Source organism: Furipterus horrens, unplaced genomic scaffold (genome assembly GCF_987537825.1).
Source record: "Furipterus horrens unplaced genomic scaffold, mFurHor1.1.pri manual_scaffold_4, whole genome shotgun sequence".
In the NCBI taxonomy this organism is placed as follows: Eukaryota; Metazoa; Chordata; class Mammalia; order Chiroptera; family Furipteridae; genus Furipterus; species Furipterus horrens.
In genome coordinates, this window is record NW_028327174.1 from 162,315,193 (window position 1) to 162,339,950 (window position 24,758).

At 40.8% G+C, this 24,758-nt stretch overlaps 1 protein-coding gene and 1 pseudogene across 1 annotated transcript in view; one reads left to right on the forward strand and one right to left on the reverse strand.

The window, feature by feature from the left end:
- PRUNE2 (prune homolog 2 with BCH domain) overlaps positions 1–24,758 on the reverse strand; it is a 260,827-nt gene that overhangs the window by 230,950 nt on the left and 5,119 nt on the right. The window lies entirely within an intron of this gene.
- LOC150013192 (small ribosomal subunit protein eS4, X isoform-like) lies at positions 1,953–23,379 on the forward strand (annotated as a pseudogene).

Consider the following 24,758-nt stretch of genomic DNA (forward strand, 5'->3'; position numbering starts at 1 on the left):
GCAGGTTAAGAAAAAGTACACCACAAAGTGCATTAAATCACCTCATAATCATGTTTAAAGGCTAAGTGAACCAGGGCCACCACAAGTACTAAAATACATGATAACAAAAGCAGTCAGCGTTTTCCATACCATATGCTTGTAAATGTTATTCTGCAGGGAACCAATTAAAACTATGGAATAGTTAGAACACAGACATATGGAACAAAACAGGGCAACTTATCTTGTCACTGTGGTGCTTGCTCAGTACATCTATTAAGGAGGTGTGATACTGAATTATTAGAACAAATAACAGCTACCTTAATTATGAATACTAAAAGCCAACACCAGCACTTAAAGCTTCTACTTTGCTCATAGCCTTATTTAAGAGTGTTAAATGGAAGGAGAGCCTACTCCCTCCAGAAAGACATGAAATACTAGTCATATTAAACATCAAAAAGCATAATCACTACAGTAAATTGTAAATCAGGCTAGGTCTTGGTTTGCTCACCCACTATTGGCGAAAATAACAATAACATTTTATGAAATTCACAACATTCCTGTTTTGTTTTGTGTGTTTTTTTTTAAAAACAAAACAACAAAACATTTTAAAACTATAAGCAAAAGCACGTTGGGAAGTATAATGCCTTGAACCAGTGCCATACTGTTTTTGTTGTTACTGGTGAAGAGAAGATATGCAACTAATACAAAATAAGCAATTATCAAGACTGACTTAGAGGGTCATAAATTAAAGATCTAGAGAGAGCTTTATTAAGCTTTTCTGACATTAAATAGAAATGACACTTAAAAATAAATCTGAGTTACATTACCAGGTCAGTCTGATTGGTAAAAGACAGTTGACAGTTTCCTTCCCATCACTGGAGCTTTGGCATTACTGCTTAATGTAGAATTAACATTTAAAGGAACCAGACATATATATTGTAATAAGGTGGTTCAAACATCATAGGAACTGCAGGCTCAAGCAATACCTCAGATACAGAGCATGTGAGAAATAAAGAAAAGATGAGATTAGGGAAAAAAGTAGAAAGAGCTTGCAGCTGAAAGAGTGTATTAACAAACACAAAATGAGATCAGACAGAAGGGCTGGTGGGGAGTATGTTAGCACATGGGAACTACATGAATTAATAACACCAAAATTTCAGTAACAAATTTTAATATTTTTAAACCTCACTTGAGGACATTTTTTCATTGCTTTTAGAGAGGGGGAGGGAGGGATAGAGAGAAACATCAATGTGAGAGAGAAACATCGATTGGTTGCCTCCTGCATGCACTCGGACCAGGGATTGCCTAGATCCCTGGCCAGAATTGAACCCTCAACCCTTTGGTTACAAGATGATGCTCCAACCAACTGAGCCATGTTGGCCAGGGTTCCAGTAACCTATTTTAAAATATTAATTCCACATGCAAACAATCTACCTTCTTGTTAATAATCTGGCTGCAAATGTCCATTTTTTAAAAAATCTATACGTCTTAGGTTGGTGCACCCACTTTTCCAGGCTTTCCCCCTACATACTCTTCACTGTATTTCAGTGACAGAGAGGGTCCTGAAGTGCTGTGAACTCTGACACCTCTCAATCCCCAAGCCTTGGTATTGGCAGTTCCCTTATCCAGTATTCTCCTCTCCCTTATCTGCCTGGAGAAGGGTGACTCCTCTTCCAAAACTCTGCTCAAACATCCCTTTCTCTGTGAACCCTCTCCTGACCACCCCCGCCCCCAACTCAGTACCACAGATTTCTGAATTGTAAATAGACATCGTCAGATTTACTTGCTCTAAATTGTGAGCCACTTCAGGCCAAGACTTAGGTTTGAGTAATCTGTGTAAGCCCCAAACCTAGCAACATTCTGTGTTCAATAAATGTTTATAAATGAATAAATGAGAAACTTGAGCACAGAGGCTCTTCCAGCACATAAGCCACATCACTGCTACCCATCCTTTTCTCTTACATCCTTCTGACATGTATCTCAGACAGGAGAACATCAAAATCACAGAGCGGACGCAGGAGCATGAAGAAGAACTTCTAAAAACACACAGCCCCAGTGCCCTTCTGCTGTATTCTGACCAAGCAGAATGGACGTGGGGCCAGGTGTCTACATTTTTCGCCGACTCTCCAGGTGAATGTGATGCTCATCATAATCTAAGAATCATGGCTCTATGATTTATTAATAATAGAAATTGCTACTTCCCACGAGATAGAGGAAATCACTTTCACAAGTCTGCTTGTGAAACCCACTTCAAGAGAATCCAAAGAGGCATATTTGGGTTTTAGAGGCAAACTATTTTAATGATTTAATAAAAATAAAAATATCTCTTTGGATTTGACTGAGGTGAATCACAGAGAACTGTCAAAGATACTTATATGACCCACACTCAATGTCCATGACTCATACTGCCATAGAAACTGGGGACAGGGTTCCTCCTGGCCACATCACTGCCCCTCTCTAGGGCCAGTTTCCCTTGGACTTTTCCACAGTAGGCAATAGGTGGTGCTGATTCCACAGGCAAACCTACATAATGCCTTTTCTTTTTATCCTCATCCGAGGACCTTTTTTTTCATTGCTTTTAGAGAGAGAGGAAAAGAGAGAGAAACATTGATGTGAGAGAGAATCATCGATCCTTTGCCTCCCATGTGCGCCAGGACCGGGATATACCTGCCCCAACCAGAGATGGTATGCACCCAGACCAGAGATCTAACGTACGGCCTAGGTATGTGCACTGACCAGGAATCAAACCCGCAGCTTCTTACAGGACGATGCTCCCACCACCTGAACCACACTGTCCAGGGCCAGCTGCTTTTTAAACTGTCACTCTCCTTCTGTGGATTTAAACCTTCTTTCTGTGATCCCCAGGGCTCTTCCCCAGATGCACAGACACACTTATCACACTTGGTGGTGGTGGGTGGGGGTGGGACATGATGCCCTCCCACCATTTTTAGTGAAACCGACAAATAGATCTTCAGTGCCTGCCAGTCATTCTAATTCTTCTGTTTCTCATATCACTTCTACACAAACATAAGACTTTACTCACTAGTTTTAAAATAACCACCAGATCTTTGAAGTAAGTTAAACACAACAGGAAGCTTTATATATAATTACCCCAATGCCTGCCACCTCAAGAACTGCACTGACTCTAGAGAAACACTAATCAAACTGCATAAAATATTTTTAGGCACATAGTTTAATATGGGCTGATATATTTAAAAGAAAGTTTTCTCATCAGGATGCCATAGGATACATATGTTTGCATATAAAGAGGCAGGAGACACAGGGTTCTAATTTACTCTACTTCTCACTAGCTGTGAGACCCCGCTCAAGACACTCCTGTCTTCTCAGTTTCAGATTCTTCATCTCTAACAAAAGGAGGTTGGAACAGATGATCACTAAGATTCATTTCAGCTTTTATGGTCTAGAACAAGTCAATAAAAGAATATGGGTGTGTAAGAGGGATCCCAGGGGGTTTGCATTTTAAGAGGCCCTATACATTTTTCATTTAAAAATAATCAGGGACCTTCAGCCAAGATGGAGGCTTAGACTGACATGCTCTGTCTCCCTCCACAACTAAGAAGGAATACAACTATTGCAAAACCAGAAATAACTAGAAGTTCCAGAAAATAAAGCTCCATGGAAGTCCAACGTATGAAGTTATAAGCAAGTGGTGCTTGTTCGGATGGGTAGGAGGGGCAAAGCCGGGGCAGAGAGATCAAGGTGTGCCGCCGGCAGAAGCTGCAGCGACGGGCAGCAGGACTGCGATAAGCACAGGCAGCCGTATTTAAGGGGAGGCGAGAAGTGCCAGGGGAACACCCCTGGCTGCAGTCCAGACCCATCAGCTAGCAATTCCAATGTCGGGGAAGGCAGACCCCCATTGCCTTGGACTGTGAGGCCCAGAGGGGATGGGGACAGAGGAGGAGGCTCTTGGTCTCTCAGCAGAGAGTAACGGCAAGAGTCCATATTGGACTCCCACCCCCACACAAAATGCCACAGTGTGGTGAGAAGGGTCACCTGGTTGTGATGAGTGCACAGGGCTCTGCCCCGTATAGCGTAGGAGGGGTGACAGTGACAGCCCCACCCAAGAAGGAAAGATAAATGAAAGTCAGGATGGCAGGAATCACAATTGAAATACCAATCATGCAGCTAACCAAAAAGCAAATACATGACTTAACTGATGAACAAATAGATAATCTTTCTGAGCTCAGTTCAGAGCTATAGTCATAAGGCAGCTTACAGAATTGACAAAAGATATTGAACAAGACCGGGAAGGAATGAAGGCTATTCATGCTGAAATGAACGAAAACATATATGAGACAAGTGGTGAGGAAAGGAAAACCAGGGATCAAATCAACAAATCGGAACATAGGGAAAGAACAAACTGTCAACCAGTGCAGAAAGAGGAAATGAAAAGGGAGGAAAATGAAGAGAGGCTCAGAAACCTATGGGGCAACTATAAGCGGGTCAACATCTGAATCATAGGGTTGCCGGAAGGTGAAGAAGATGATCTAGAAATTGAAAAATTATGTGACAAAATAATGAAGCAGAACTTCCCTAACTTGGGGAAGGAAATAGACTTACAGGTCCAGGAAGCACAGAGAGTTCCAAAACAACTGGACCCAGGGAGAACCACACCAAGAAACATTATAATCAAAATGTCAAAAATTAAGGATAAAGAGAGAATCTTAAAAGCAGCAAAAGAGAAGAAGAAAATTACATGCAAAGAGGTCCCAATAAGACTATTAGCTGATTTCTCAAAAGAAACTCTGCAGGCAAGAAGGGGCTGGCAAGAAATATTCAAAGGAATGAAAAGCAAAAACCTACAATCACGATTACTCTATCCAGCGAAGCTGTCATTCAGAATAGAAGGGCAGAGAAAGTGCTTCCAGGACAAAGTAAAACGGAAGGAGTTCATCAGATCCAAACCACTGTTATATGAAATGTTAAAGAAACTTGTTTAGGAGAAGGAGGATCAAAATTATGAACATTAAAATGAAAACTGTATCACAACAACCAACAACAGAAGGTAGGGAATCGAAACAAAGGCAAACTAAGTGGGCAACAAGAGTGGGAAAAGAATTATAGGTAAGGGGAACATACTGGGGGGTGGGGTCAGTGGAGAGGGGGAAGGGGGAAAAGGCAGGGAGATGATGAAGGAATGAATAAGCATAGTAGGAGGGAAAGGAGTAGACAGGAAGCTGTTAAGAAGAACTATATGCACAGCCAACAGGCAGAGACAAAGGGGGGGGCAACTGGAGAGAGTGGGGGGGGTCACTGTATGGAGGGGAGCAGAGGGAAAAGAAATTGGGACAACTGTAACAGCATAATCAATAAAACATTTTAAAATAAAATAATAAAAATAATAAAAGGAATGGCTTTCTAATGGTGGGATTCCAGGCATTGCTGTACTCAAGACTTTGAGGTAACCTTTTAAGGATCCCTCTAACCATACAGCCCAAAAAGTGATCTCCTTTGGCTCTTGATTTTTTCCTGAGTTTAAGTAATGCTTAAAAATTATGGAGATATTAGAATGCAGTAACCAAGTATGGTCAGTTGAATAATCTACTATTTGAAGAAGGAAATTTTTCTCTGGGTCATAAATGATGTTCAATTAAAGGCTGTTTCAAGGAGAGGCAACTGCTATCTTTTATAATATCACTTCTAACCACTGGGACTTGGAAAGAATATCTATCCAGAGGATACACTTGTCCAGGCAGAAAATATAATCTACTTAGGTATAGTGTAAAGATATCCTGTGACACTCAGTGGGATCTGGACTTAGCAGGAAGTGTGGGTTCAGCAGTGGTGTTGTTATTGACAGATTCTGGGGCTGATCAAGCTGTTTAGCAAGGCAGGGTTAGGGATCAATAGCCACCTAAGCAAGATGCTACAGGGACTGCTGATTTCTCAGAAATCGTGCTCTGCAAAGGAAAGGTCAGCACTGTGGCCATACAGATGATCCTTGAGGCCACTGGAGATGCAAGTCATTAATGACTCTGAGCACAAAACTTCAGACTGACCTCGAGGACACAGTAGCTGGTTAGAGAACCGAATTTTCTCTTTAAATTCTGCCAAAGAGGAGGAGAAGAAAAAGCTAAGGGCAGTTGAGCAGTCTCTACTCTTAAAGCCCATGGACGCATAAAAGATTCAAAGGGGGAATTCTTCAGAGGAATGCAGGGTGTCCTGATCAAGAAGATGAACTGCAATATTCTCATGAAGAAGCAACTTCCCCCTTGGCTTGGTGTGTCTCATCCACAGCCAAGTTCAGCTCCTTGTTGCACAATGCATAGTTACTTAAGGGAGGACCAGAAGTGACCCCATACCCAGAGGGTTCTGAGTCACTACAGTGACACTCTGTTGACTGTTTCCTGAGAGATGTAGGGTAAGGTAGACCACCCTCAAACCCACTTTACAAAAGCTAATATGCACACAGTAAAAATTTATATGAGGACTAAGATTATCAAGAAGTTTATAAGAATCGTCTCTATCATCTGAAAAGGCTGAAACAGACAAAGTATTCATTCCTCTAGGTCTGATGGATTTTGTGACAGGTACCATTGGCATTAGAGCATTTCACAAGCTCTCTTCCAAAATTATAAAAGTTTTAACTACTTGTTCTGATTAATCCCCACCTCTCCACCCAAAAGCAATCTAAATTATGAGGAATTATTCCTGTTTTAAAGTATATATTTTAATATATGCATACACAGAGATTTCTCTCTCAGTCTTCCATTATCACCAAAATGTTTTACTAACATATAAAATCAAGAATTATGAAATAAAACATTTTTTTAAATTTTTCACTTAGACAAACTACTGATAGTATCTTATGTTGGAATAGCTCTCCAAATCCAGTATTTATCCAAATTGAGTTTCACAATCATGCTGAAAGGTGAATCAGGAAAGCTACAAATAGGAAAGCATTTCTCAGAGGGTGTTCCAGAAAACACTAATCAAAGTCTGAAAAACATTGAGTTCAACAATGTTTAAATACATGTCCATATCACAGAGACTTTATGTTAGTTCATTGAAAAACTGTGTGTGTGCAGCATGTGTGTGTGTGTGTGTGTGTGTGTGTGTGTGTGAGAGAGAGAGAGAGAGAAAGAGAGAGAGAGAGAGAGAGAGAGAGAGAGAGAGAGAGAGAGAGAGAGAGAGAGAGAGAGAAGCCTGGAGAAAGAAAGAGAGAGAAACCTGAAGGGAGAGGAAGAGAGACATTCCACAAAATTATTAGATCATTAAACCCTTTTTTTATTGTACACCTTATAGAATACATGTTGGCACAGTCCCTGAATCACCCTGTTGTTAAGACAAGATAAATGTCTGTAGTTGAATTTAAGCTCTACTATATTTAACATTTGATAAGTGTTTACTGACCCTCAATGTGTTCGACGCTATTCTAGGAGATGCTAACAAAACAGATGAAAATTCCTGATTTTATGTAGCTTAATATAAAATAATTTTTAAATAATAAAGCAAACACATAAATAAATATCTAGATAGAATGTATAACATATGAAATAGAGATAACCACTAAGAAAAAATAACAGGAAAGGATAATAGTTTGTGTGGTTGTATGTGTGTGTGTGTGTTTCTGAGCCTGTGTATTGGGGAAGGGGCAATCTCTTAGATAAGGAGGTCAAAGGATGTTCCCTGAAATGATCACTAAGCAAGGCCTCAAATGAGGCGCGTGCAGGAATTATTACATAACTGGAAGAAAAGCATTCCGAGCAAAGGGTCCAGGAAAGGCCTGAAGTGGGAGTGTGTTAGGGAGAAGGATTCAAAATTTGATTTAAAAAAAGACCTGTTTTTCATTTCCACTGTAAAGATTATTCAGTCTTTTAAGAAAATGGTCTAACATTTTTAAAGTCATGCATGTTTTAAGTACTCATAATTCACAAGTCTTGTCCTTAACTGTGAGGAATGAGCCCTTCCTTTGGGGTCTTCAGACCCCTGGGGATCCCTGGGACACTCTGCAGAGGTCTAATTGGAAGACATTATTTGCCCTTTTCACTTTGTGGACACTTACACTGATGGTTCAAAAGTAATAGGGGGTCAGACTGCCAGGGCCGTGGCGAGAATCAAGGCAGTGGCACTAAGCGGGACCAGTTGGCACAGCCATGACCACAAAGGGCAAACACCGCCAGTTTCCTGTAGGATGTCCTTGATGAAACTGTAACAAATGTTAAGCTAATTAAATCTCGAACCTCAAGTACACACATCTTTTTAATACTCATAAAGCGTTTCTGTTGTATTCTGAAGACCTTGGGACATTCAGGGGAAAGGAGTTGTGCAATTATTTGAGTTGTCAGCTGATTAGTTGCTTCTCACTAAACATTATGGTTTGTAAAATATTATTTTTAATAAAATGTTACTTTGTTGACATGCAGTGGGTTTATATCATTTTTAATCAATTAATGTATTTTAACGTTTTCCACTTTGATTTCTAATATTGTAAGTATTGATAGGTATAACACATAAGCAGAAGATTTTGCCATCCTCAGTAATTTTTAAGGGCATAATGTAGTCTTAAAACTGAAAGCTTGAGAGACACTGTACTAATAAAAGAACAAGAGTGCCATGCACGGGCATGTGTGTAAGTATATATATTCAATATACATATACATACACACACACACACACATATGTGTGTATATATATATATATATATATATATATATACACACACATATATATATATATTTGGGGTTTTTTGAGGTGAAATTTACATAACATGAAATTAACCATAAAAATGTGATCAATTCAGGGCCTTCAGTACATTCATAATGTTGGGCAACCACCACTGTATCTAGTTCTAAAACTTTTTCATCACCCCAAATGGAAACGTTGTACACACCAAGCAGTTGCCTTCTATTTTCCAACACTGTTCCCCAGCCCCTGGAAACCACCAATCTATAATCTGTCACTATGGATTTCCAAACCACCTTCAAGATTTTTGCCCTATCCACAGATTACATTTTAATTGACCCACTTTTTAATATAAGCATATATTCCCAAAGAAAACTGTATTATTACTAGTAAATATGGAAAGCTTGCAAATAGAAAAAATTTAATAAACCACATCCAGTCACTGAGGATTCATATTGTATCATCTTACTTCCTACAATACAAAACATCCTACCTTTTCACGATTTGGAAAGCTGTGGCCTTGCTTACTTTGAGAAGTTGTGATTCATTACTCATCCCCTCTCCCTTGAAAAGACAAGTAGAAATATTTACAGCTTTGGTTACCATACTAACCATGTAGCACTTGGCAGAGCTTTGAGATAAAAGTTAAGTGCCATTCTTGGCCTGGGGCTTGTTTTGAACACAAGAACCCAGGTGAATTCAGAAAACACAAAATTCCCCAAATAGTTACAAAATGGCTCCTGAGCATCTCAAATAATTGCACTACATTTTAGTTTTATTGTCTCTTGGACTTTATCTGTAATAAAAGGGACTCAAGATGCTAGGAGGCATTTGCCACCCGACTCCCCTTTTCTCAGGCACGTAAGTCACTCTAGGGAAATACATGATATTCTGTACTATATTTACTATGGAGATTATTGCAAAATGATTGCAAAAATGGTCCCTCTCCTTACCCATGTACTGACAATGAAGTTTAGCAGTGACTTCTATCAGAAGGAAGGGGGACTATTTCTTCACCATTTCAATATAGACTGGCCTGTGACCTCCTTTGGCAGAAAAATAAAAGAGCTCATAGACTGGCTAAGAAAGTTAAAAAGATAGTGTATGCAAATTAGTTAGCACAGTGCCTGACACGTAGTAAACCCTGGTTAAATGATAGCAATTATCACTGAGTGTATATGCTATAAATTCCATATACAGGGAATGACGCTCTCTGTTTTAAGAACTTTGGTCTCCATATATTTCCCTCATCCTTCCCTCTTCTTTCCTCTCCTCATCGGCCTATTTTTGTTTGTGCCCAGATGTTACCAACTGATGGCATATCCAGCTGAAGGGTTAGCACAAAACATACTTGGGTTACAGTTCTCAAGAAAGTAGGAATTAACTGATCCATCCCTGGGTGCACTGCAACCTCCAAGAACCCCATGTCCATCATGGAGTTAGGGACATTTATGACATAACCAAGTGGGGACTAGTTTAATCCAGAATACCCCCCCCTTGGGTAATTTTGAACCCACATTAAAGAACTAGGAAAAGTCACAATTTATTAAGTGCCATTGGTTAAGTATACCATATGCCCTATCTCATTTAATCTTCACAGAGACTCTGAACTCCCTGAAACAGAGTCTAAGTTATCCCCATTTTACAGATGAGAAGAGGTGAATAATTTGTCCAACCATGTGGAAGGTGCTGTAAGAAAAATAAAGAACTGATTCTTGTTCCCCAATCACTCACCACTAGAGATTCCTTTAATTTCTCTCTCCTTTGTGGATGCCATGCTTTGAATTTTTTTATCTACCATTTAACATCAGTATTAGTTGGGAAATTTAAAATGGATCTCTGTCTTGGGAGATCTCAAAGTGCTAGAGCCCCTGGTTTGTAACAGCTGAACTAACCCCAACTCTTCATTTTGCAACTGATCGGCGATTTGCCAAGGTCACACTCCTCCCACACAGAAGAGAAAGCACTCGAATCCAGGTCTCATTATTCTCTGTAGCCATTTCTTTTTCCAAGACAAAATTCTGCCTCTAAAACATGCGCTAGTTACAAGGACAATTCGGGACCGGAGTACCAGGAGGAGAAGACAGAATGAAGGAAACAATCACTGAAGGGGTTTGTCACATATTTCATCGTGGCAGCTGCTCCGCATGTGCCGCACCTTTTGGCTTAGTAGATATTTATCCCAAGGGAAGGTGAGAGATGGCCCCCAGTTTCACACCATGTAGAGTAAAAGGGAAAAATACGGTAACTTTTAAAAAATAGATGACAGTCAAAGCTAATTAAAAATACATGTAAAGATCATTCATGTGTTACTAGAGAAAGGGTTTCCGTATGTGGATATGAGGGTGTGCTGGGAAGAACACCAAACTGTACCATCACTCTTTTTAGTTGGGGCTTGCTTTACAAGATGATACCATACCCTCTAGCTCGGTATAGTAAAGGCCAGAACAGTGGAAGAAAGCTTCAGGAAGTATATGGGGCAGAAACAGGACTTTAAAATAAAATGTAAATTTGAGATTTATGTGAGACCTTGCCCAGGGAAAATTAGGACTACAGATCTCCCATCCCATTCCTAGATACCCGCTAATTTTATTTCTCTAGTGTCTCCCAGGAGAGCTGAAAGGAAAACGGGGAGAGGTTAGGAAATAACCATTAATACATATTGAGCACCTACTTATTACATTGACAGGTGGGGAATAGGATTCGGAAGAGATGAACAGATTTAATCTTCACCGCAGCAACCCTGGATAAACTGGTGACTTTGTCAAGAGGGAGCAAATCATGATGTGTATGAACGCAGCCTTGGGGACTAGACTGCTTGGGTTCAAAACCTGTGTCCCCCACCTACCTGCTTGTGTTAGTTCAGGCAAGTTAGTCATCTTTCTCTACCTCAGTTTCTCTACCTGAAAATGGGTGTAAACCTATCTACCAAATAGGATTACTGTGAAAATAAAATTATTTTAGTAAGTACTTAAAGAATATATATAATGCTCTCATACATGGCGATGGCTAGACGAATATTAAATAACATTACATTTATGAGTAAACCAAGGCCCAAAGAGGCTAAAATGTTCACATAGCTAAGAAGTCACTGAACCTGACATTCTGATTCCATGACCCTTGCTCCTTTCCTTTTACCGTGGGGCTGCTCAGGCTGAGTCGATGTGATGAAATCAGCCATCCAGACCAGCAGCCTCATTCTGTTCCCCAGTAAATTCCACACAGATCACAATCTCTCTATCCATTTCCCCCATGACCAGTCCCCCAGGGCTAAGTCACTGACTGCTGGACAGAGTCTTGTGCCTCTCCTCTCTGCCCTTCCAGAGTTTCCCTGCAAGCCATGCAGCTGACCCAACTCACACATGCCCCACATGCAATGTAGTCACCAAGTGAACCAAGAACTCAAGGACTAGCACTCCACACAGTGACTGGAGGGCATGAACACTCAACTTAGAGGTCAATTTCTCTAAGAGAAATTATTGCTAGTCTCATTAAAAGGTCAGAAATTTAAGCCCCTAATTTCTGTGTTAATTTTGATTTAGTTTATGTGTAAGTAAATCTTAAACTTGGAAACATAAGTCTGATTGTTTATCATCTCTAAAATTGATAGTTTTGGAATCCTTAATATGTTTTTCAGAGGTTCAAATACCCAACTTGTAGAAATCATCATCATCATCATCATGAAGGCAAAACTCAAATATTTTCACTATGTATCAAATATATTTCTTAGAATTTTGCATTTATATTTAATTTTGTCCCCAAGGCCCCCTATAAGGGGAATCAATTAGTTATTCCAAGTTTATATATAAAGAAAATGAGGCACAGAGAACTTAAAGGATTTTTCCAGGCAGTCTTACTCCAGAATTGCTTCCCTGGTGATTTGCAAAAGTTAAACCAGCTTCCCCACATCCCTAACTTGGGGAACAGCTGTAGCCTGAAGTTTCCCAAATGTACCACAGAAACAACCTGTCCAAGCCTCATGTGAAGGCATGACAGGTGACTAAATAGCTAGTAGAGGGTTTCACTGATTAATAATATGAAAAACTGCTGAATTATTTCAGGTTACTACCCTGGCTGGTTTGGCTCAGTGGATTGAGCGTCAGCCTGCGAGCTAAGGGTCGCTGGTTCGATCTTCCAGTCAGGGCACATCAGAGAAGGAAAACTCTGACTCCAAAAAACCTCCGCTGCCTTGCGGCATACCTCTTCAGGGGAAAGGCTAAGGGAGTAAACCCCGACAGAAAATCCGGAGCCGGAGTCCCTAAGGCGGTTTGACGTTGTAGTCAACACCGGCAACTCCTGCGGCGCACCTGAAGTCAAGCTGTATTGACTCCGTCTTTCCCTTGGACCCTTCAGCTTCGAAGAGAGGGGGGGGGTCTGCTGCATGGGCAACAGCAGACCCTCCATATCACCCTGCCCAGGCTCTGTAGCTTCAGCTTTACTGGAGAGGACACTCCAGCGTCATCGCAAGATGTCGATTCAACACGGGAGGAGACAGATACCGTGTCACTCCCGAGTCGGACTGCACAGCCATTCTCGGTGGTGCAGATAGACTCTTAAGAAGCTACACCATCGTCTCTCGAGACGGACGGCTGCCGACGATTTCAGGTTACTTAATCAAAATTTTTATTTGGTAAATACCTACCCACCGATAGGACCATTGGTGGAATGTAAGTGTGGTTCTGTCCAGTCTCCACCTGACAGTCTGAATTCTAGCTTTAGAGTATATAATACACAGCAATATTACCCTTAATTATTAACTATCCCTCCTATAGAAGGATAACAATATGCCCCTGAGCAATGCTGTATGACTTGCAGTACATGCCTATTAGAGGAGTGTTCCTGCTCCACTAAGCATGGGCTCGGCCATGTGACTTGGCTTTGGCTGACGTAATACAACTGGAAGTGGCTTATTCCAGTTCTGAGAACCAACAGTGGACCCTACAGTCTCTCTGACTTTTCTTCTGAGAGCAGCCTGTTCCATGCAGTTGTTGGCTCCTTTCGCTTGCATCCAGAATGAAGACAGCACTTGGAGCCACAGCTACTTGTAACATGAGCGAGAAATATGCCTTTGCTGTAGAAAGCCACTGATGTTGGAGAGCTTTGCTACCAGAACGTAACCTAGTGAAAGCTGATTGATTATAAATAAGTATCTATAGTGATTCCTAAAAACTCAAAGATGTTTGCTGATCATCACCCAAATACCTTGGGTTCCGAAACCCCTCTTGGCTCCTCGCCTTCTAAGAAAAACTGAATTCTGTGTTAAAGGAAAAGGAATTGGAAAGGGCAAAGGGGGCTGTAGGAAACTGAGTGTGAGCAAAGCACACACCAGACAAGCAGAGTGACTAAGCAAAAGCCATCAACAAAGGAAAGGCATAAATAATAAAGGAATGCCATCCATAACAAAGCACCACATATCAACACACACCACTAACAACAGGGAGGGGGCACAAGGGAACTGACAGCAAATAAATACCAGATGTGAAAGGACCGCCAGAAAGACCATGTCAAAAAATGAGAAGAAAAATTTAAAATAACTTAGACTTAAAGAAAAAGACTAAACAGTGGTGAAGAGAACTATAAATGGTTTTGTTTTTAGAGGAAAAAAAGTTTGATTTAAACATTTTGTTTCCTGCAGCAGGTCCTTGGGACCACAGGGGTGCTTTACTCCTGGGATGATTCCTAGAGCCCTGCCTGGTAAGAGCCCTGAATTTTCCAAGACCCTGCCACTGCCTTCAGTTCTCTCCTCCCACTCCCTCCCAAAAGTTCATAACATATTTGTGGCCCCTTGTTTTGTATTGGCAAAGCATAAGGGATATTAAATACTGTTAACAGCAACACATATTAGAAGCATGTATTATGGGCAGGGTCTGCCTTATGGGCATTTTGAATTGATGTGTGTCTTTGTGGTATTGTAAAGAGATGCTCCCATATCAGTTCTGTCACCTGAAACAAAAGCACTAAAGCTTTGCATTAGATTTTTAACAGCCTAGAAGGCAGTGGTGGCACCGGTCCCATTGGGCGTCCCCCCATGCAGTGAGATTGCATTGTGAGGCTGCTAGAAGGAAAGTGTAGGCAACACCTCCTCTGGGAGAAAGATCTCATTTTAGTTGAGGATGAGAAATGTTTTGTTTTATTCTTTCATTTTTTTAAAGATTTTATTTATTTATTTTTAGAGAGAGGGAAAGGGAGGGAGGGAGAAAAAGAGGGAGGGAAACATCAAGGTGTGGTTGTCTCTTGTATGCCCCCTCCCCCCCAACTGGGGACCTGGCCCACAACCCAGACATGTGTCTGAATCAGATTCTGCATTTTAACAGTACCCCTGGATGACTTCTATGCAAAGGAAAGTTAAGAAGCCCTGCTATAATGACTATGCCCCCTGAAGTAAGCGTATTATGCCCTTGATGTATGTTGAAATGGAAATATAAGACTCACAGGCATAGATAGCATAACAGAAATTTATCTCCGACAGTTGCCATGAAGGAGTAAACACTAATAGGTGTTTGTTATCTTGTATTCTGGCTCAGAGCATGTTTTGCTGAAGGGTGAGTGCCAGGGGTAAGAAGCAAGATGAAGATGTTCTGAGGAAATCGGAGCAGAGAGAAGACCCAGCAAGGGATACTGGTCATGACAAGACACTAACTTAACCTGAATCTTCCTGGCCCTCCATGTTCTCTGCTCTGTGTCTTTAAGAAAGCAAATGTGTGTTTAGAAAGAAGTTGGATAGTGAAGGATTGTGGTACATAGGGTTTTCTTCCAAAATCTCCTGCCCACAGCATGCTAATTATTTAGCAGATGTGCATGATTTAACAGCTACACAGCTAAGTCTCTCAGAGTAAATGATTCCCACTCCCATTCCAACACTTACCAGAAAAAAATTATCCCAAGTATATTTCCCTCAGCATATATTAAAGCTTCCCAACATGACATCTATAAAGGAATTACAAACCATCCTGTAGACAGTAAATTTCTCGTAAAAATCATATTAGGTTTTCAGGATAACTGATGTCCTATAAACCTGAAATGGTATTAATACAGAATTTCAAGCCCAGACTATCCTTGAGCTCCATCTTTCTAAATTTTTTTTCAATTATGTCTGGATGTTTCACTTTTTTCATCAGTGTGAATTAATCTAACTCTTAAAATAGATTGGAAAATACAGGCAACCCAGGACCCTATGCATAGGCCAATGTGTCTGATGCATCTTCATCTTTGTATTTATTGAATTTAGCCGTCATATGGCCTCTGTCAGATCATGGCTGTAGGACATATGTTTCTTAGTGTGAGCTTTTTGAAGGAGAAGAATTCAGTGTAGACTACATTGAATTGCACTAAAGTAAAATTACTTGCTATTGCATAAATATGGAATGCATATAGGGTTTTGGCCAGTTAATGAATATCATACAAATGGAGAAATAGTGGGGGTGGGGCTGGTGGAGGGGAAGAGATACAGAGAGAGAGAGATTGACTTACAAATTTACACCTCCTCCATAGCAAGGTAAGAGCTGGTGTTACAGGCAATTAAACTTCCTTCCTCCTATTACATAGAACTGTCAACTGAAGTCAACATAAGCAACAGCCAGCCACCACCCAGGCATCTGTTGCCCCATTACAGGTACAAAGGATGAAGCCAACAGGCCCTCCAGAGATGTGCCTCTCGGGAGCCTCCTTTCCATGACAGGTGACACTTGGTCAGTCCCCAGTGCCTGTGAAGCTCAGCATGTTTCCACCAAAGACACACCCATTAATCTCACACTTGCAAATTCTTAAGAGTCCATCACACGAAACTCCAAAGCTCTATGGACTTACTTTCCTATGTGTTTCCTGCAACATGGCTTCAACACAGATACATTTCATCATTGAATATTCTCCTTTTAAGCGCCCTGCATTTTTCTTTTATGAAGCTGAATCCAAACCACCGAACTCTCAATGAAACCTTCAAACTATCTTTTCAAAGTGTGGACCAATTTTTGTTCTTACAGATACTACTGGAATAAAAGGCTTGGGAACCAGAAGACACAGATTCTACAGCCAGCTCTGCCATTTACCAGCTGAGTGTTCTTGCGGAAGGCTGTACTGCTGGCCTTGTTCTCTCATCTGGGATGGAAACATAAAACATGTCATATTCAAGGCTGATCAAATGAGATCGCAGATGTGGGAGCAGTTATGAAGTGCGATAATATGGCACCTGAATTACCACAGCATAACAACAACAGCTTGACTGCTCCATAAAGTTCAACCCTTTTGAAATAATTAAGAGAGGAAATGAAAAGAAAAAGAAGTAGCATCTCTAGTCAGATCCTACCTCACGATCTCAAATAACAGCTGTACCTAGTGAAGCAAAGATTGTATTATGATTGCCTTAATTTAGCAGCAAGGTAGCTTCATATTATTTGCTCAGATCCATATTTAAAAAATTAGCATAGTAATCGCCCCTCTATACTGTTTGTACATCCTCTCCTATGTGTCAGGAGCACAGACTTAGGTGTCAAGAGACCTGAAACCTATGCTTGGCTCCGCCACAATGTTCTATGCGACAAATGAACCTTTCTGAACCTCTCTGAGTCTTGCAATTTGGTGGATTTTATCCAGTTGAAAAAATTGTTCAAGAATCTTAAGAATATTTATATTTTTTATTCCAATAAGCACATATTTGAAAAGCTATTTTAAAAACATAATTCTAAACAGGATAAAACATTTTCTGTACATAGATATTTTAGTGAAATGAACAACAGCAAAAAGGAGGGATGATCAAAATGTTTAACCATAGTATATCTTTTTTATTAAATTGTATGCCATTATTTAAGATGTTGATTTGGAATACTATGCAATAACATAGAGAAGTATTTAATAAATAATGTTAAGTAAAATAAAAATCAAGATATCAAAATATATGAATATCCTATTTTAACCCTATGCATGAGAAAGAAAGACTAAGAAATATTGCCAAGTGTCATGCTTCAACAAAAGTTAATAATTTTTACTTTTTACCTTTTCTAATGTCTACATTCATATTTCAGCTTTCCTCTATTTCTCAGGTTTGCTTTAACACTGATTTATTATTTTTAAATAAATGAAGCCTCAGACATAATACCAGGAGGTGGAAATAGACAAAGTCTAAAGTCATTGTCTCATATTAAAGATTCATCCTTCCAAAAGAGTTTCAATGTAAAGGTCTGTGATTAAAACAACTAAGTTTCACAGCAAGAACCCCTTGTAAAAGAGGATGGCCACAGAACCTTGTGTCTGTAAACACATGGACTACGATACCTGTTGTCCACACCACTCCCTGAAGTGACAGGTCAGGGTGTGTCCAGTGTGGCATAAGGATCAGGGAGGCGAGATATAAATCTTGCTGGAAGTCCAACAAAGGAGCCAATAGTAACAAGCCCTGGCAGTGTTTGTGAATTTATCAAAGCAGTCTACATAAATGCTAGCTTATGAAACTCTGAGTGTGAATTGGTTTCTACAGCAATGTCATGCTTGGTCAGGAGGCTATTTTGGCATGAAATCATTTTTTCCTCTATAAGGCTCGGACTGACCTAATGCTTTGGAAGGCTAATGAATTTTTCAAAATGTTTTAAAAGCCAGTTCTGGAAAGGCATTTTGATCTGCATCCACCACCATGAGTTTATGTCAATTTTTCTGGAGCCTGGAGCCAAGGATGATGGCACTTCAGGCCACAGTCCAAGGGCATCAGCCAAGGACACAATTACGGACCTACTGGAATCACTTTGATTCATGCACGGCTTTATGTTAGGGGCTTACAAAGCAAATGCATAATGAAACAATAAAAGAAATATTCAGCTAGAGGATGAAATTCTCCCTCTTATTTACTTTTTCTGTGACCTTTATAATTTCCTAAGAACACGCTTTCGGTTTGTCTACCACCTAAAGAGAAACAAACCAAAATTTCTCCCAATGATCCTGATAAACATTCAAAATAGAATAAAACCTGAAATAAAGGTTAAGCTTGTATTAATCCACAAGGATTAGTTGAAATACTGCTCACTTTGCCCTGAAAGAATCCAGCCCTCCAAAAGGCAGTGGTTCTCAGAGTCTGTTTATATTGTAGCCACCAAAGAGGGAAAGAATCTTACCTGGAATTTTGGCCAGGAAATGCTGCACACAGAGCAAATCAGGCTGCTAAGGGCCAGGGGGAAGATGGAAGGAGAGAATGGGGGGCAGGGGTACAGGTAGAGAGAGACTTGCCCCCTTACCGCTTTGGAGAGGGGTCCTGGGACACCATCTCCCAGGGGAGAAGCTGGACATGTGTCCTCTCAGATATACCCCTGGTGAGCAGCAGCTGATCTGTCCACCTGCTGTGACACTTCTGTCTTCCCAGAGCCAGATGCCAGCCTGGCCAGCACCACTAACCACTTGCTAGAGAATATGTGTATGAAGAGTGGAAAGGTGTTTCTACACACAGGATAAACTTCTGCCTCAGCTCTTCCTTCTTTTCCATTTTAGAGAGTAAGAGGCAAGTATGCAATATGTCTTGTGTACCTTTTAATTAATTGCTAGTTAATTATTCAGAGAAAAACAATTGGGCCTTTTTCTAAAGCAAAATAAAGCCACTCATCCTAAAAGTCCTGTTTTTTCACCTGAAGGAAAGAAATGGTTCCTATGAATGGGAACCCTTCCATAAAAACCTTTCAAATGATCGAAAGCCCACTAGAAGCCTGCTCCTCCCTCTCGGACTGTTCCTAGGGATCTGATTTACGGGCCCAGGGTCATTACTGCTGCCTTGCTGTGGAGTCCAGAACCAGGTTTAGCTGTGAACTTAGAATGGGAGTGGGGAGTGGGGTTTCTCCTACCCTGCACATGCCTCAGGCCTATCTATGCCTCTCCACGTCAGGCTCACAATTTTAGCACCATCACAGTCTGACAGTCTGTTCTGACTACTGACTCACTTGTTATAAAACCTGACATTTCACATATCTGGTTTCACTCAAGAACGAGGTCTCCTATGTAAGGGACTTTTACAGACAACCAAAGCTTAGCTTCCATGTGACAATTTCTTTTCTATTGTTTCCTATTTTAATTATCTGGGAAATTTTTCCGAAATTGCTCAAGTACACTACATTTCTCCTTAAATGGGACACTGAGCTTAAACGATCTCTTTTTGTTGTTGTTGTTATTGATTATTCAGGGTCATTACTGTGAATATCAGTGATGGACTTTACCTCACTGATGTTATGGCCCCAAGAAGCTGGGCAGATATTTAGGACTATTTAGCCCATACCAGATGCAATGGTGCTTATTGAGGACCTGCGTCTTATGGGCTCTGTTTGGTTTTGGTTTTGTTTGTGCAATTCCTCCATTGTAAGTTATCAGAAATTACAGCCTTCGGCAACCTCTCCTTCCATCACCCCCCACTGAGTAAAACCAAGCTTGTCAAAGCACAAATTAAGTAATAACAATGGTGTTGTAGCTGACATTCCTGTGTCTTCACTGTGTTCCTAGCATTCTCTGAATGATTTACAGGTATCATCTCACAAAAAGGCTCAGAAATAGAGTTTTGACATATTCCTGTGAGAATAAAACTAATTGTAAAGGTATGTTTTCAATAATCGATTTTGGTTGCCTGAAGGAAACCTGCATTTTGCATAATTCTTGGTTTTCAGGAGACTTTGGGTTGGCTGACGTTGCCAAGTAAGTGAACTCCAGACACATGAACTGGTGCTCTTGCTACTTACTCACTCCAGCCTGAGTTTTGGAAGAATATTCTTTTAGGTCCCACCGTTTTTCAAACTTGCTTTCCCCCTGAATCTTTTTATTTTTCTGTTACCTGTTTCCTTGATATTCCATCTCCTCCTTCCTCTTTCATTTCTCCCCCTTTTCCTTTGCTTTTATATGCATCTTAAGTATAACAGGGGTTTTCTGGGGCACTACTAAGCCAAAGGACTTGTCCACACAGCTGGGGGTTGAGTCCCAATGCCAGCACTTCTCCTTACTAGCTGCATCACCTGGGGTGAGCTCACCCACCTCACAATCAATCAATCAACCAATCATTCAAAGTAAATCTAGTCTCCAGCAAGGGAGTAACAACAATGAAGAAATCTGTAAAACCAAAAGATGTGCTTACGAACAAACTTGATGGCAAGTAAGGGACAACTTCTAACTCTTTTTTAAAAAATGCGTACTTATTATTCAAAATTCACTAAATATATACAATATAGTTGGTTCCTCTTAAGTTAGTTACATACCCTATCTTCCAAGTAATTTATCAATCTTTTACTTTTCTTTCACAATGGGCATACAGTGAGAAAATTCTCCCAACTTATTTTACCAAATCATAGACAGCTCAGCACCATATTGTTCTCATAGCAGGTTTTCAATATTGGTTGATTATTCAGTAATCTGAGGGTTTTAATTTTATTGGCTGATTGATTGATTTTAAATTTTTATTTATTTTTTGAGAGAGAACAAGGGAGAGAGAAAGAAGGGAGAGAAACATGGAGGTGTGAGAGAAACTGACTGGTTGCTTCTCGAACACCCCCAACCAAGGACCTGGCCCACAACCCAGGAATGTGCCCTGACTGGGAATTGAACAAACAGCCATTCAGCTTGCAGGACAGTGCCCAACCCACTGAGCCACACCAGTCAGGGCTATCTGTGGGTTTTTAATATAAAACAGTTAACACAGAGAAATGAACTTCTCTTGGGTCAAAGTGAACTTACCTTTCAACCCTCCTATTAACCTGTGAAATTGTTTACTTTTCACTTAAAAAGAACTAAATGTTCCAGGACCTCTGTTGGGAAGAGGTACTTACGGATGAGGGAAAGGGTCCTGGAATTGGAGACAGGTGATGTGAGAACAAAGCCTGGCTCTGCTGTTTATTGGCTATGAAACATTGGGCCAACCTCACTGAGCCTCAGTTTCCTTGACTGCAAAAGGAAAATAACAGCTACCTCACAAGACTGTTGTGGGCATTGAGTGTAAAAATATAACTCCTAGGGCTAAGATATACATTCAACAAATTTTAGTTGAACTAAAGGGAGCTAAGAATTGTGCCTGTTTCTAAATAGGGCTTTCTGCTTCTCTACTCCATCAGTGGCTCTTTTTGTGCTTTTATTACTTTGGATAAAGAACATATGATAATCTTAGTACATATATACCTGCAACAGCCCTAAGAGGGGAGTGCTATTATTGTTCTCATTTCACAGATGAGAAAACTGAGGCTCAGCAAAGTATGCTTAAGTGAATTTGCTTGACAGTGAGTAAAAATGGCAATGTCGGGCTTTGAGATCAGGCATCTGGCTCCGGAGTCCATACTATTAGCCATCATGCCATAAGGCATTTAAGGGAAAGAAATGAGGAGGAAGAAAACAGGATCTCTAAGTTTCCTCCAAATCCCAAAATGCTCCCTGAGATTCTTCCTGAATCTTCATATTAGGGCTGGCAACTTTGACTATAGGCTGCTTCACGGTTACCATTTAAGGGCTCGGGCATAGAAATGTGTGGTTCTTACCACTCCCAGGGAAGTCACCAGTCATAAAGGATGATAACACAGGTGCAATTCTGATTTATCGATGTCTACTTTCAGCTATTCGTTTTGATGCCCCTGCATGATATATTACTAAGAAAGATAATTCGCTGATGTGAGTAGATGACCCCTGAACTAAACAAGACCTGTTGCCAAAATATATTCAAGACCATATACATTACCATCTGTCTTGCATAAAAGCTAGCCTCATTATCTTGCAGTAACATTTAGTATGAAGTATATACTATGTGCAAAGTGCTGTGTGGTGCTTTGTTTTCTCACCTCTTTCTAATCAACCAACCTGGATTCCTGCATGTTGTCACCAGCCCCTCTTCAGATTCAGACCTCTAAGAGTCCACACCTGTTCATCCACTTACTCACTTTTATGTAGCCACTACCATGTGTCACACTTTGAGCCAGACTTTTGCCTTATGGCTTCATTCAGTCTAAAAACACTTTGCTCTTTTTGTGCTCAGCACAGTCATGTCTCACCGTTCCAAAGAAGCATCTGGAGTATGTAGCAGCTCCTAAGCATGGGATGCTGGATAAACTAATGGGTGCATTTGCTCCGCATCCATTGACTTATCCCCACAAATGGAGAGAATATTTTCCCACATCTTTTCCTGAGGAACAGGCTTAAATCTGCTCTGACAGGAAATGAAGTAAAGAAGACCTGTATGCCACGGTTCAGTAAGATTAACGGCAAGGTCTGAACTGATATAGCCTACCCTGGTGGTTTTATGGACGTCATCTGCTCTGATAAGACAGTAGAGAATTTCTATCTGATCTATGATACCAACGATGGCTTTGCTATTTATCATATTACACCCAAGGAGGCCAAGTACAAGTTGTGCAAAATAAGAAGGATCTTTGTAGACACAAAAAACATCCCTCATCTGGTGACTTATGATGCTCACACCATCCGCTACCCTGATCCCTTCATCAAAGTGAGCCACATCACTCAGATTGATTTTGAAAACTGGGACAACTACTGATTCCAACAAGTTTGATACTGTTAAGCTGTGTATGGTAATGGGAGGTGCTAACTAGGGAAGAATTGGTGTGATCACCAATGGAAAGAGACATCTTAGTTCTTTTGATATGATACAGGTAACTGATGCTAACAGCAATGGCTTTGCCACTCAGCTCTCCAACATTTTTGTTATTGAAAAAGCAATAAACCATGTATTTCTCTTTCCTGAAGAAAAGTTATTGCCTCACTATTGCTGAGGAGAGAAACAAGAGACTGGCAGCCAAACAGCAGTAAGTGAAATGATCTCTAGGTAAACATGATTGGAAGGTTTTGTACTTAATTAATGATAATATGACATGATTCATTGCCCCCCTCACAAAAAAACCCTACTTACTGAGCTTCAGGCACTGTACCAGGCCCTGGAAATATCATGGTGAGCAAAACCATACACAGAGCCTGGTCCGTACTCTCATTGATCAAATAAACATGCCCAATAGAGATATAATGATAAGCAGAGATATGTGAGCTAAAAAAGCAAAACAAAACAAACAAAACCTGACTTATACTCATGAAATGGGGAGGGATCATTTAGCAAAGTCATCCCTTCATCTTCACCTAATCAGAAGAGGTAGGAGTTATTTAAGCCAACTGGGGGCAGGAGGAAAAGCCAGCAGAAGCTGGACAGCAGACTGAGCCCGAGTCCAGGGTCAAGTTAAGAGTGTTGTTTGTTCCCCTTAGAGCAACGGAAAGTGATTATGAGGTTTTAAGGGAGAGGCTGGAGAAGGAGAAAAGAGGCTTCCTTAGTGACCTACCTCATACTGGTCAGAGAGTGGTTTGCAGGAGACCAACAGGTTAGGGGCCATTGCTTCCACCCTGATGATTTAGTGGCGTCTGGAATATGACAGGTGGGGACAGGATAGAAGAGAAGGAAATCCCAGTTGGAGAAACTGGATGAATAATAGTGATAGTCACTGAGATAAGAAATTGAAGCAAAGGACCAACTCGGGGGCAAATGGAGAGGAGCGACCATTGTTCCAGGTTTTGTGCTATGGTGCTGTAGGTACGTTATTTTCCTTTATAACAAACCTGCAAAATAAACATTATGTTCCCATTTTCCATTTTCAGAACCCAAGGCTTTTTTATCAGCTTAGTTTTTCTCGCCGAGCCTTCAAGTATCTGTTCTTCCTGGGCAGTCTACTGCCCAGTTAAATTCCCAAGAGTTCTTAAGAAGAAAGATTACTTTTCCCTCGAAACCAAAGCCCAATGCCACAGGGCTCAGACAGACATGGGTCTAGGACACTGCTGGAGATTTTGAGGAGGCTACTGTGCAACCTGTGACTGTACAGCAAAACCCATGTGAATGCTGCCCCTGAATATACCAGTCCTGCCCCTCCCAGTTTCTTTTCAAAGCCTCCAAAGTCAATGACTCTCCCATAAACCCCAGGATGCAAAGAGAATCAATGACCACCCTGGCTGGTGTGGCTCACTGGATTGAGTGCCAGCCTGCAAACCAAAGGGTTGTTGGTTCGATTCCCAGTCAGGATACATGCCTGGGTTCTGGGCCAGGTCCCTGGTTTGGGTCCCATGAGAGGCGACCACACATTAATGTCTCTCTCCCTCTCTTTATCCCTCTCTTTCCCTCTCTCTAAAAATAAATCAATAAAAATATTTTT